At 30.8% G+C, this 12,345-nt stretch overlaps 1 protein-coding gene across 2 annotated transcripts in view; it reads right to left on the bottom strand.

The window, feature by feature from the left end:
• LOC148273094 (uncharacterized) overlaps positions 1 to 10,577 on the bottom strand; it is a 150,359-nt gene extending 139,782 nt beyond the window's left edge. Inside the window, exon 1 of one of the 2 annotated variants that reach the window (XM_088239153.1) lies at positions 10,518 to 10,577. The gene's annotated coding sequence lies outside the window, so the exon portion shown is untranslated. The remainder of the gene's footprint in view (positions 1 to 10,517) is intronic. The other variant, XM_088239152.1, reaches the window with a different exon arrangement.
• Positions 10,578 to 12,345: the final 1,768 nt, after the last annotated feature.

Genomic DNA, 12,345 nt, shown 5'->3' with positions numbered 1-12,345 from the left:
TCGCTACACAGGTATTACACGCATCGGGGTTAGGCGACGTTTGATGACGATTCAGGTTACGGCGATATGAAGTTACTCCGGGTGATTGGGGCTAAAGCGTTTATTCAAACATTACATTCGAGCTTTATAATTTTAATACGAGTTTAATTACACGCATTCCTAGCTTGCATGTTTTTTTGAAATTAACAGGCGTCTGTTAAAGTGAAGCGAACAGTAACAACCACTCGGAACTTCAAAAAGTAGCGTGGATGCTTGGACTAGATAGAGGTAATTACTCTTATGCTGATATATAGCCAATGTCAAATATTTCTATTCTATAAAAACGTAGAACTAATATTGATTTCATGTATATGTTCGGCATACTAAATGGTATAATCGATGTTCCATCATTACTGGGCCAAGTAAAATTCAATATTCCGACTCGTAGGTTGAGAAACAATGAAGTATGGTTCACCGATCAGCTTAAAACAAACTATGGCCTTAATTCTCCAATGACCCTTCTTTGTCGTATTGTTAACTCAAGACAAGATCTGTAATTTTTTGGTTTAAGTTTACAGGGATTTAAACAAACACTAAATAAATAGTTGCGCATCTTTTCTTGATGTCCCTTGTGTTTTTCAATGCATATTTTCTTTTTTTTAAAAATGTTTTTTACTATTCTTTTATTGTAATATTTAAACCCTATAAATTGTATAAATGGACAATGTCCGTTAATAAATAAATAACTCTAGAATATATTTATTTTATATGAAGCCTCATTACTTTTTTATTATATATTTTTCATTACAGTCCACTAGGAGGCCTAATTACAGTAAAATACTCTCAGGCATAAGAAAAAATACATTAAATGTTTCCCACCTCTTTGGGAATTGAACCTGAAACCCTTCGTTTGTAAGGCAAAACTCTTAACTATTACACCACGGGGGTCGCCATTTTTGCGTGATTTCTAGCAATCCCCTAGATAGACTTTTTTTATGTCGTACTTAAATATAATATTTTAACAAGACTGTTGTTTTTTACTAAATATTGTTACCAATTGCATCATTAAGTTTGTGTACATTCTCCATTGTGATAAACTGTTTTTATTATTTCTTTAAATTTTTCTACTTAATGTATTATTCGTGGATAACGATGATTATCTATTTATGGTAATACTAGCCTTTACCCGCGGCTTTGCTCACGTGGTATTTGAGAGAAATTAGTTCATTAATAAGTTTAATCTTTTTCAGAATTTAAAGTAGCCTGATCGATTGCCAGTCCTCAAACTATCGCCATGTAATAAAACGATAATCCGTCAGTCTATGGCGACGTAGAATCGTTATTCTGTTTTAATATTAATTAATTTTTCCAGTAATAAATTTCGCTAGAAAGTGATTATTTTTTCGGCATTAAAAGTAGTTTGTGATACTTGTCCGCACTCCGGCTAATTGACAGTAAATAAACTACAAATCCCCACCTTTTTCAAAAATTGAAACACAATCTAACAAACACACTCTCACATTTATTTATAATATTTACATACAAGGGCTGTTTTTTTTTAATGCACCAGTTAGTTTTTTAACCATCGTTATTAAAAACCTACATTGCGGTCCACATCTTTATATAAAAGAAAATAAGTCAATAAAAATAAAATACTAAACAATCCAGAGCAGTCTTAAAACATTATTTACTTGCTCAATTTAATTGATTACTGGCGCCTTTAGACATTAAACCTGGCTTTATTCTCGTGTTTGTGTTACCTTTACAGCCCCCTATTAAAATTTTAAATATAATGCCATTACCTTGTTTTTCAATGTATACACAAAGTGTTTTAAAGGTCTTATTTTTTATGATTGAATCAAAAGTTGGATAACAACGCAACGCCATTTTTTCCATCGTATTTTCGTCAGAAACGTGATGAAAACAAAACAAACCATCTCGTTTTCTTGTAGGGGTAGGCAGAGAGAGTCGAACGCCGTGCATTCATTCATCTTCTCATGCACCCACGACGATTATTCCGATTGTAATCGTGTTCATCTTCAAATATGTTATTTTTTAATGAGGTTATGCCATATTTTTCTCGGTCTTTCGCGTTTTTTGCATCCATCAACATTCACATCTTTAATCTTTTGAGCCGTTCGCTTAAAAGTAACATAACAATAATAACATAGCAGCTCGTGTAAGCCTGCTGATATTTCAAATAATTTTTAAATAATTGTAAGTTTATTTCAAATTAATTGCAAAGAGTTGTTTATTTGCAAAAAAAAATAGGTTTGAAATAAAATAATTACCTGGGGAATTTACGTAAATTAATATTAATACGTATAAAACGATTGTGTAAATATTATAAATTAGCATAATAATTGTTCAATATTGCTTGTTAATGTGAATATTATTTTAAGATATGATTATAGAACTATATCAACCAAATAAAAATATACCTTTAAGATTGTTCATAGACTTTTCAAAGCTGTTTGACAGTCCAATAACTTTTAATCTATTAAACACTTAAACATGTACTAACATAGTCTTAATTGCCATGTTATTACCCTGTACTAATAAAATGTACTAAGACATCAAACATTGTTACGGAACGGATAATGATTCTATCTGTATGCAGTGTGCGTTCCTTCGTTATTGTTGTCATTAATCTACCACCAACTGAGAAATTAATTTAATTACTTTTCAATATGTATTTACTATCGGAGTTTTAACTAACAGACCAGGCGGGTGGTCTGTATTAATCATTTATTGAAACATTGCACTGAACAAATAATCAACAATCGTGTTTATATCATTTAAAGCATTCTAATCCATCAACATTGATATATTTGATGATACCGCAAATAATGGTACATTTTATCTAATGATGAAACCAGGCTGAATGCTGTCCAAATTCGATCTCTCGCGCCCACGAAATGGATTACACGTAAAACGATGCATTATTGATGCACAAATGTCGAAATTTGTGCATTATGTAAAGGTGAGACTAGCGTTGTCGACAAAATCAAGAATGGAGTGCTGCGTTGGTTCGGACATATAGAGCGAATGGACCTCGAAAGAACGACCAAAAGGATTTACGATGCGAATGTTGATGGGTGCAGAAAACCATCAAATCTGAAATTGGTATTGCACGACCAAATCTAATAAATACTTAGAGATGGACATGTCAAAAGAAGGAATAATCGGCGTGCGTGCATGATATGTATGAATGTAAACGAGACAAGGTCTGTATGCAAAGGCAGAGTGATATGGTGTTGTATTCTATCTGCTTACACTTATGGGAAAACGGCGTGAATGTTTGTTTGATGGTACATTTTAAAATTTTGTTTCAGGTCACATCTGTGTTATTGCTTTTTCATATCTTGTTTTTTTTTATTATCTATAGTTATACCTAAATACTTTATTTTGTCAACGTGTTCAACCAGTTCATCGTTTATTTTAAGAATTAGTCTATCTTCCTCAGAGTCTCCAAAAATCTGGATTTTGTTTTTTGACTCGTTAATTTAAATTTATTTACATAAAACCAGCCGTAAATTATATTCAATTATCTCTGCATTACATTCACACAGTCTAACAGACTACTTCCTGAGGCTTATATCAAAATACCATCTGCAATTCGACTCTCTGATATGGATGATGGAATGTTACCCAAATTATACACTCACTTTGCATTGGTTGTACTTAAAAAGCCTTTTTTAATCATTATTTCTGTCCATTTGCAAGTTTTATAAATAAATAAAAATAATTTTAATATATTATTAAATAAATAAAAGGCGAGTGATACTTTAATCCACAAATTTGGAATATCCAGTGACCGGTTTCATCGCTTTCGCGGCATCTTCGAGACTGGTATCGTTATTAAAGAGTTCAATGTATTTATACAAAACAGGGGTAAGGATAGTTAATTCAAAATCATATGAAAGTAAATGAAATAAAGTTTTATTTATCTTAAGGATCATTATCAATTTTTTTTCCGGTTACTTAATGAGTTGATATAAAGCTATTTTAATGAGTTTAAGCATTTTATTTTTAGTGTCCCATCCTTCGTGAGTAATAAAAAATACAACGAATTTCCATCAAGAATTTTCACTTACAAACTTAAATGTTTTTAAAATTTTAATAATTTGTGTTTGCGCTTAAGAACAGCGGAAGCCTCTTTGTGAATTCATCATTTATATGAACCAGGAAATAATAATTTATTATACCTTTCAAATTGTGAATACCATCATGTACTGAGAGCTTCTTGCAAAAATCTTTGCCTAACCTTATAACCTTAAGATTTTACAAGATGAGATCGCTGGCAAAGCTGCAGATATCTCGTGCTTTATGTTAATTATGTTCAGATGCAAATCTAAAGCACACAAATGCACTTTTGCGAAATTTATTATTGTAGACCTGTCACTTAGATCCAGGGGCGGAGCGTGTTGTGTACGCAATTACGGTACAATCGCTCCACAATTTCTCTAATCAAGTTAATTTACTGAACGCGTATCAGTCGCCTCATCGGCTAAAATGTAAATCATGTTTCTCACGGTACTGAGGGGAGTATTTATACTTTCCGACGGAAAAGTTACTCTATTACACTATATTACGTCATTACGCGTTCAGAGTGATGACGTGGCTTCCGTGTATTATTTTACCAGTTAGTTTTAATAACTAAGAAATTACGTTTTTTGATATTAGGTAAACCTTTTATAACGGCATTAAAAAAACTGACTTAGAATAAAGTTCATAATAATGGAATTATTGTGATTGTTCGTATCAAACCATTTGTATTTTATATTATTTTTAATCAGTTAATAAAATAGTTTATCTACCTGTTTCGAAATACAACTCTTCTGTTCCAAAAAAACATACATTTCTCATACATACAAAAATACGTTTCTCATATTTAAAAAAAAAACATGTCCCAAATACAAATCCCAGAATGAATTCTTTTTTTCTGATAATTGTTTTATGATAAAGTTTTATTTACACACAACGCCAATGTTTCAAATTGTGATACTCTTAATACATCCAGAAATAATGAAACTAATTTTAGAATAGGATTAAATATCCATATCCCATAAACGTAACATACCATGACGGCTAGAGTTTTATTTTGATTGGTAAATTTAATTGATCTTCGTTTATTCACATTTTGCTTGTGAAAAATGAGCAAATCTAGAGTAACTGTAAGGCATACATGTATCACGTGTTTTCTTGGTGGAATAAAAAATGGCCTTCTATGGACTCAGAACTCAGGATAAATTTTTTCGAACCATTAGCTACTCTCTGGTATTTTTTTTTATTTTTAAATCTTTTAAATATTGGTTCACCTCTTGGGTTCAATTCTTGGGCCCCGATTACAATAAGAAGTTAACACCATTTTCTTCAAGTATATATTAATTAAAATCTAAACTTTCATTCGAAAATGCGTATATTTATATAAAAAATTAAGTCTTTGTCAGTAACCTGTGATAGAAGACAAGTGAAATTTTTTTAAATTAAATTTTTAAATAAAAAAATTCGCTTTTACTTTACAGACAATTGAAAATAACCCTTACATGCTACAACAGAGATAAAGAATATTTTAGAGAATGTTACATGGATGACTAGGGTTTTACAGATATACCTGTCATTGGCCACCTTACACACTAAAATTCACCATTCTGTTTGCCATCTCTATTGTAAATATTAATCTTAATAACTCCCTAGAAAATTATATCCCCTAACTCCTAGGGAAGTCCTAGTCTACAAAAATTTAAACAAACTCAAAATACTGTTAAAGGTAACTCCGTCAACTTCCTATTCTAACGGGGGCCCTCGCGGGATATACGTGAAATATTTTTTTTTTCCGTAATATTTCATAGAATTACTTCATGTTTAAATGTGCATGGTGTTATGAATTGTTTTAATTAAATAAAAGTAAAAACGGTATCTTTATAACATTATGTAAATATATTCGTGTTTTATCGATAGGTCAATTCAATTGCCTTTCTACTATGTGCATATCATTCCTGATCGCGTGTAATTTTATCGATGTCCCATTTAACTTGATCCCACGGCGCGGCGCCACGCAAGAAAATGCGAACACTTTAGTTCTACACACAACGTATTTAGTACATTCATATTGAACAGTGTGCAGCCAGCTTTACAATCATCACCCTGCTGGTCAAACCGGGCTATCAAAGTGAAGAAACCGCACCGAAAACGCCATATGTTTCACTGCCCGCAGTAGCTTTGGTCAGAGACTTTGTACAATGTGGCGATTTACTGGGTCGGATTTTTTTCAGCAGAGCTTTCCAAAGCATGTCGCTCATAATCGATACAAAACGCTTTCAGCATAATAAGTATCGCACTGAATTTTTATTTTCTTTCAGAGAATTTATTATGCTCCTGCTGTTTCGTAACATATACATGCTTGTTCAAAAGGGTTATTCTATTTTGTTATTTTATTATTATAACAAGTAAATTAGAAATTCCAAAAATCTTTTAAACGAATCTTTTGAACCCCACGAGAATTTTAAAAAGCTTCTACTACTTTAACGGTACATATGTGATTCATTTCAATAATTCATTAATTCAATTGCACGAATCTCACCCGCATTAATAATGATTTCAGCTCTTTAACTTCACAAACATCAACAGATGAAAGATTTGAAGGAATATTGAATTTCAAATATGGGTAGAGTTGTGAATATTACACAGTGTGTAAAGTGGCCACTTCAACCAGCTAATGACAGGTCATAAGCCCTGTAGTTGCCTAGACTTCTATATTACCTTCTTTTTACTTTTTTTCATCTCTGTTGTAATATGTTAATATAAACAGCTCCCCAGGGAGTTGAATCCAGTCCTTGTCTATAAAAATTTGGACAAACTCAAAATATTGTAGTAAATAAAGGATTACTACATATAATAATTTATAACTATTAAGCCATTTTGTCGCGTTATGATGAGCTGTTCGACATCTTTGATAACAAATAATAATTTAAAAAACCTCACAATTATGTGTGTATGAAATAGTCAAATACACAAGTTTTTTAATGACATTGGCCCTTTCTGAAATCTGTCACTGGTTCTTCTAGACCCAAGCTACTGATATTTCGAGATTATTCTTGGAACTTTTTTGTAATATTATGGTGAATTTGTTTCAATTTCTCTGATCTCTGCAATATTTTTCTTGATAACTTTTAGGTGTACATATTATATTGTTTAGAAATGTAAATAATTAGTTTATTTTTAAATGACAAGTAGATGTATGTTAATATAAGAATATTTGTGTATTTAGCAACAACAATCTATTTCGGCAAACAAATGTTTATCGCAAGAGGCAAAACTAGCAGTTCACAATTGAGTTCTCATGCCAACTCTAATGTATGGGAGCGAAGTATGGAATTGGAAAAAGAAAGATAAAAGCGGGATAAATGCTGTTGAAATGCGATCCCTAGGGCGAATGTATGGTAAAAAGATGTATGATAGGTGCACCAATGTCGAGATCCGGGAACTATGTAAGACTGAGTCATGCATTATCGACAGAATCAAGAAAAGGATGCTACGTTGGTCTGGGCGTGTAGAGCGAACGGACAGCGAAAGAACGGCTAAAACAGAAATGCAGAAAATGAGGAAGACCGAGAAAGACATGGCACAATCGAGTCCGTTAAATACTTGAAGATGGACATGTCAAGAGTAGGAATAATCGGCGTGCGTGCATGAGAATATGTATGAATGTAGAGGAAGCGTGGTCTGTATGCAAAGACAGAGTGATATGGCGTTTTATCCTATCTGCCTACCCCTACGGGGAAACGGAGTGATGATTTGTTGGTTGTAATTTGGCTACCATCCACAAAAAATATTTTTGTCTTTAAAAAATAAGTATGTAAGTACAGCGTAAGCTTTGAATTTTTTTGTTGCAGGATTTATACAAATAAAAAAGGTGTAATTAATATTAGTTTATTTTTGCCATATTTTTTCTCGTGCGTTTCAATAACTTATTTTATTAATTTACGGGGCAAGTCTAAACAATTTTCCGCTTACTTCCTGCTGAAATGTATAGCTGGTTTCACGTCCTTTATCTTGTAATTGGTCGTAATACAATCTTCCCCGACAACACATTGAGTGATGTAGTGATAAATGCCAATTATTTCGTGTTCTGGTCGGGCGTTGTGGTTACTTTTATTGTTCCCGGGCATTGTCTATCTCTCTTATAGCAAAACCGCAACGCAAAACGTAACGGAATACTTCCACAAATAGCAAAACATGGAACTTACACAACATTCCTCAACTATGACGTTACCGGAACACTTAATTATATATATATCGTGATGATGTAATAAATTATATTTCCATATAAGTTATTCATTTTAAAAATACTTGGTACACTTCCACTTATTTATTTTGACCAATTAGCGCTTTCACCCTCTAATGGGCATCTTCAGGCTGGTAAATATTATACAGTGTAAGGGTAATTTATATAAAACTAAATATTATCTTAAGTGTAGGTACATTTAAAAAATAAGTTGAAAAAGATACAATCGCAATATTGCAATGGAACAGAGTGAGACAAATTATTGAAACATGTGTTGTCGGCGGTGTACTTTAAGAAAATATTCTATTTTATGAAATTTATTTATTGTTTTATTACAATGTATAGGGTCTAACTAAGGGGGCTAATAAGGGTGAGTTTTTAAATTCTATCTGCTGATTTATTAAAATTCTATCGCTATTATTTTTTATCCTATTTATTTCTAAAATTTCTAATCTATCTAACTTTTGACTTTTATGTCCTACATGTAAATTTTTTATGTTTTTTGTTCTATCAAAAGTATGTTTAAATTCATTTAAATGTGATGCATAGTTTGCTAAGTCGTTATTTAATCTATGTGAAGCTAAATGTTCTTTCACTCTGTATTTAATAGCTTTCCCGCTTTGTCCTATATATGAACCAGGACAAGTACATGTTAGTTCGTATATTCCGCTATTTTCCAATTTGTCGACCTGATCTTTATTATTAATTAATGTTTGGCCCATTCCATCAAGTATTCTCAATAAATAATTTAAATGAAATATATATCGTGGTTATACAAGTAAAAGTGACCATTTGCAAAAATGACGAAATTGAGATTATTGACTTTTTGGCATCGTATTAGCATAATGCTTGACTGGTAAAAATGCCAAGTCGATCCGACACTCTGAAAAGAATTTTATTTGTAAAATATGTGACTATTTGATAGAAGCTCACAGATTTTTGACAAGTAAAACTGACCAACACATATAGTCACTTTTATTAGTAAATTTAAGATCCAAAGAATTGACCAAGTAACAGTTAGTCAATTTTACTTGTAGGTGATGTCGCCAGTGAAGAATTAGTTAAAGTTAGTAGTCAGTGGTAAGTAAATTAGTATACGTTTTGTATTTGACAGATACGGTTGTTTTTTTTTAAAAGTTATGTAAAATTATGTAAAGTTTTGGACTTATTCATCTCAAAGTCTTTTATTTTTTCTTCTTTTTAAATTTGTGTAGTAGAATTTATTTTGTCAATAGTGTCTATTCTATGAACTTTATATAATTTTAATAGAATTTCCGTATCGAATGTTAAATAAAATTAAATGTTCAAATTGCCGGTAGCTCAACATGACTCACTTTTTAGATTACAGAATACCGGGAATGAATATGCATCATATTTTAATAAATTTAGTTTATCTCTGCATAACTTAAAAAATAAAGGTACCAAAATATTCTTATCAAAAAGAGCAAATCAACTTTAGAAAATCGGGTTAGAATAGTTATAATTCGATTGATTAAATCATTTTGTTATTTTATCGAAAACTTATTATAAATTTAATTACTTTAAAATATGTATGTATTATAATTTGTATAGTATATTGATATATCATACTCAGATTTTTTTTCAAGCACTCTTTAAACCACATATATGTTAATAGCAGAAATGCCGTTAATAAATTAATAAATTAATCAATTGTTAAATTTGTGTGATTTATATACTGTACTGATATATTTATTTATAAACATTTTAAACTGATTTATTTTGTTGTTCTTACTATTAATGATTTAAAAGACAAACGTTCAGTACAAAAAAAAATGAGTATGGACGTTTTGACGCTAAATGTATAAAATGAGCATGTCGTCCCTACTATTTGCGTTAGCTAGAACATTATTTTTCCAATTTTCCTTGAGTCGTAATTACTATGTATCATGAACAATTCATCACACTCGATTTTTCGATGTGCATATTTCCTTATTGTTTCTACCATAAGTGCCATTTTAAAATATTCATTACTATCTGAATTGAAATTTCGTATTTTTTACGTTATCAGTTTTTCCCGAAAGGATAATTTCTTTATTCATACAATCTATAAAGCTCTCTTTAAAATCAATAAACTACAATTAAATTGTTTGCTATATTTTTGCATTTGCTCGCAAAAACAGGTTGTGTTACATTAAAAACATAATAAATCAGTGCATAATGCGCCTCTGCAAAAACATCACCCTCAACGCGATTCTTTTTTAAAATGATCAATTAGTTTTTAACTCACCACTGCAAAAAATCAGCCTCTCCGCAGTTCTTCTGTGCACCTGGAAAAAACAATAATATTATGTTAAATTATTGCAACATTCATTCATACTTATGATTTATTAAACAAAATCAATGTATTTTTCTGAGAAAAAACCTGCTTCTTGTCACAGCACGTCAACATGTTTGTCGGACAGTCAAACATAAATCAATTGTCATAAGTTATTACCACAATCAATTATGAAGTTTTTACTAATAAATAATTACACATCTGTTTATCTTGTGGTTGTTATAATATAATTGATTTTTAACAAAAAATTATTAAAATAATCCTTTTTTAAATCTCATTTGCTTGCAAATTCATTTCATATTATATTTTCTTTTATTAGTTTTCAACAATATCTATGTGCAAAAATAAAAAACGGGTCCTTTTGCTTTGCATTTATCCGATTCATCAGTAGTTGCTTATAACCATGATTTTATTACATTATTTACATAGTTTATCTCTTATATTTTACGACAATCGAAAAATCTTATTACCATGAAAAAATATACGAAATATCAAAAAAATCGAAATTATATAAAGATAGTAAACGACAAAATTTAAAGCAAAAAGATCTATTGAAAAAATGAAAACCCAATGAAGAAAAGCACTCGTGAAAATGTTTTTAGTTTTTATTCCTAATTACTTTTTAACTGAATTATCTTACTTTTTTAATCGTTACCGCAATACTTTCCGTATTAGGTACTTATTTTCTTGTATTTTTTAAATAAAATTTGAAATTTAAACGAGTTAAATTTCCAAAGTGATTTTCATTAAAAAAATACGAACAATAGCTTCATTTTTTTCGATACAAACATATAAGACGACCTGAATTTGAAGCATTTTACTATAATAGTAAAATGCTCCAAATTTCACATTAATTACAAAAACGATGAACATTATTGTAACCATCAACATTCGATTCGAACCACTAATAATATAAACGAATTAAATGTCCGTAGGCAGCATATATTAATAAATTAACGATAATCAATGACACTTTTATATCTTAAATCAACCGTTTCGTATTTTTTAAATCAAATTAAAATCGTTTAAATGATTACCCATTACATTAATTGATTTACATAATACAAGAAGCGATTACCGGGTATTTTGATTGATTGTTTTCTTCTATTTATTTAGTAAAACTAACTGAACGCTCATTTGTGTGTTTTTAATTACACTTAATTAAAATCGTTTCACGATTTGAATCGATTGAAACTAAATCAAGATAAGTGTCGCATAGGTTGTTCAAAAGCAAGTGTTATGTTCCCGTGTGCAGATTATGAACCGTTAAGAAGAAATGGCTATAATTTGAACGCATTATGTTGCAGAGAAAGAACCGGACATGAAATTATAGATTCGTACTTCATGCACACGCATCTGATACTGTTGCAGTAGATAATAGCTATCTGCTCAAGCAGAGCCTATTTATTGCCCAATTGAGAAGTAATACCGAGCTCCCTTGTACGGGAGCAGAAGCTGTGAGAAGTTCCGTTGTAATAGCCCAGGTATCGACAGACCTTCGAATTGCCCATCCATATCCAAACACCCATATTTGAATCCTTTTTGTTTCTTTGAATCGCGAATTCCTGCCTTTGTTAGAGGGAGTTATTGTCGGACGGGCTTTCAGACATTTATGCTTCTGAAATTGCAGTTTACGTACCGTGGCTTCCAATACTCGGTATATAATTATAATAAATTTGAGTAATGTCATGTTTGTACAAAGAGAGAATTATTACTATGTATTTATTATTCTACTGGTATCTGACAATACTGCAGAAAGATAATATACTGTCGGAAGTAA

This window comes from Micrasema longulum, unplaced genomic scaffold, assembly GCF_059751315.1.
Source record: "Micrasema longulum isolate JH-2025_06_02 unplaced genomic scaffold, ASM5975131v1 h1tg002080l, whole genome shotgun sequence".
NCBI lineage: Eukaryota > Metazoa > Arthropoda > Insecta > Trichoptera > Brachycentridae > Micrasema > Micrasema longulum.
Note: the sequence above shows the minus strand (reverse complement) of the source record. Positions and strands in the feature narration are given on the sequence as shown.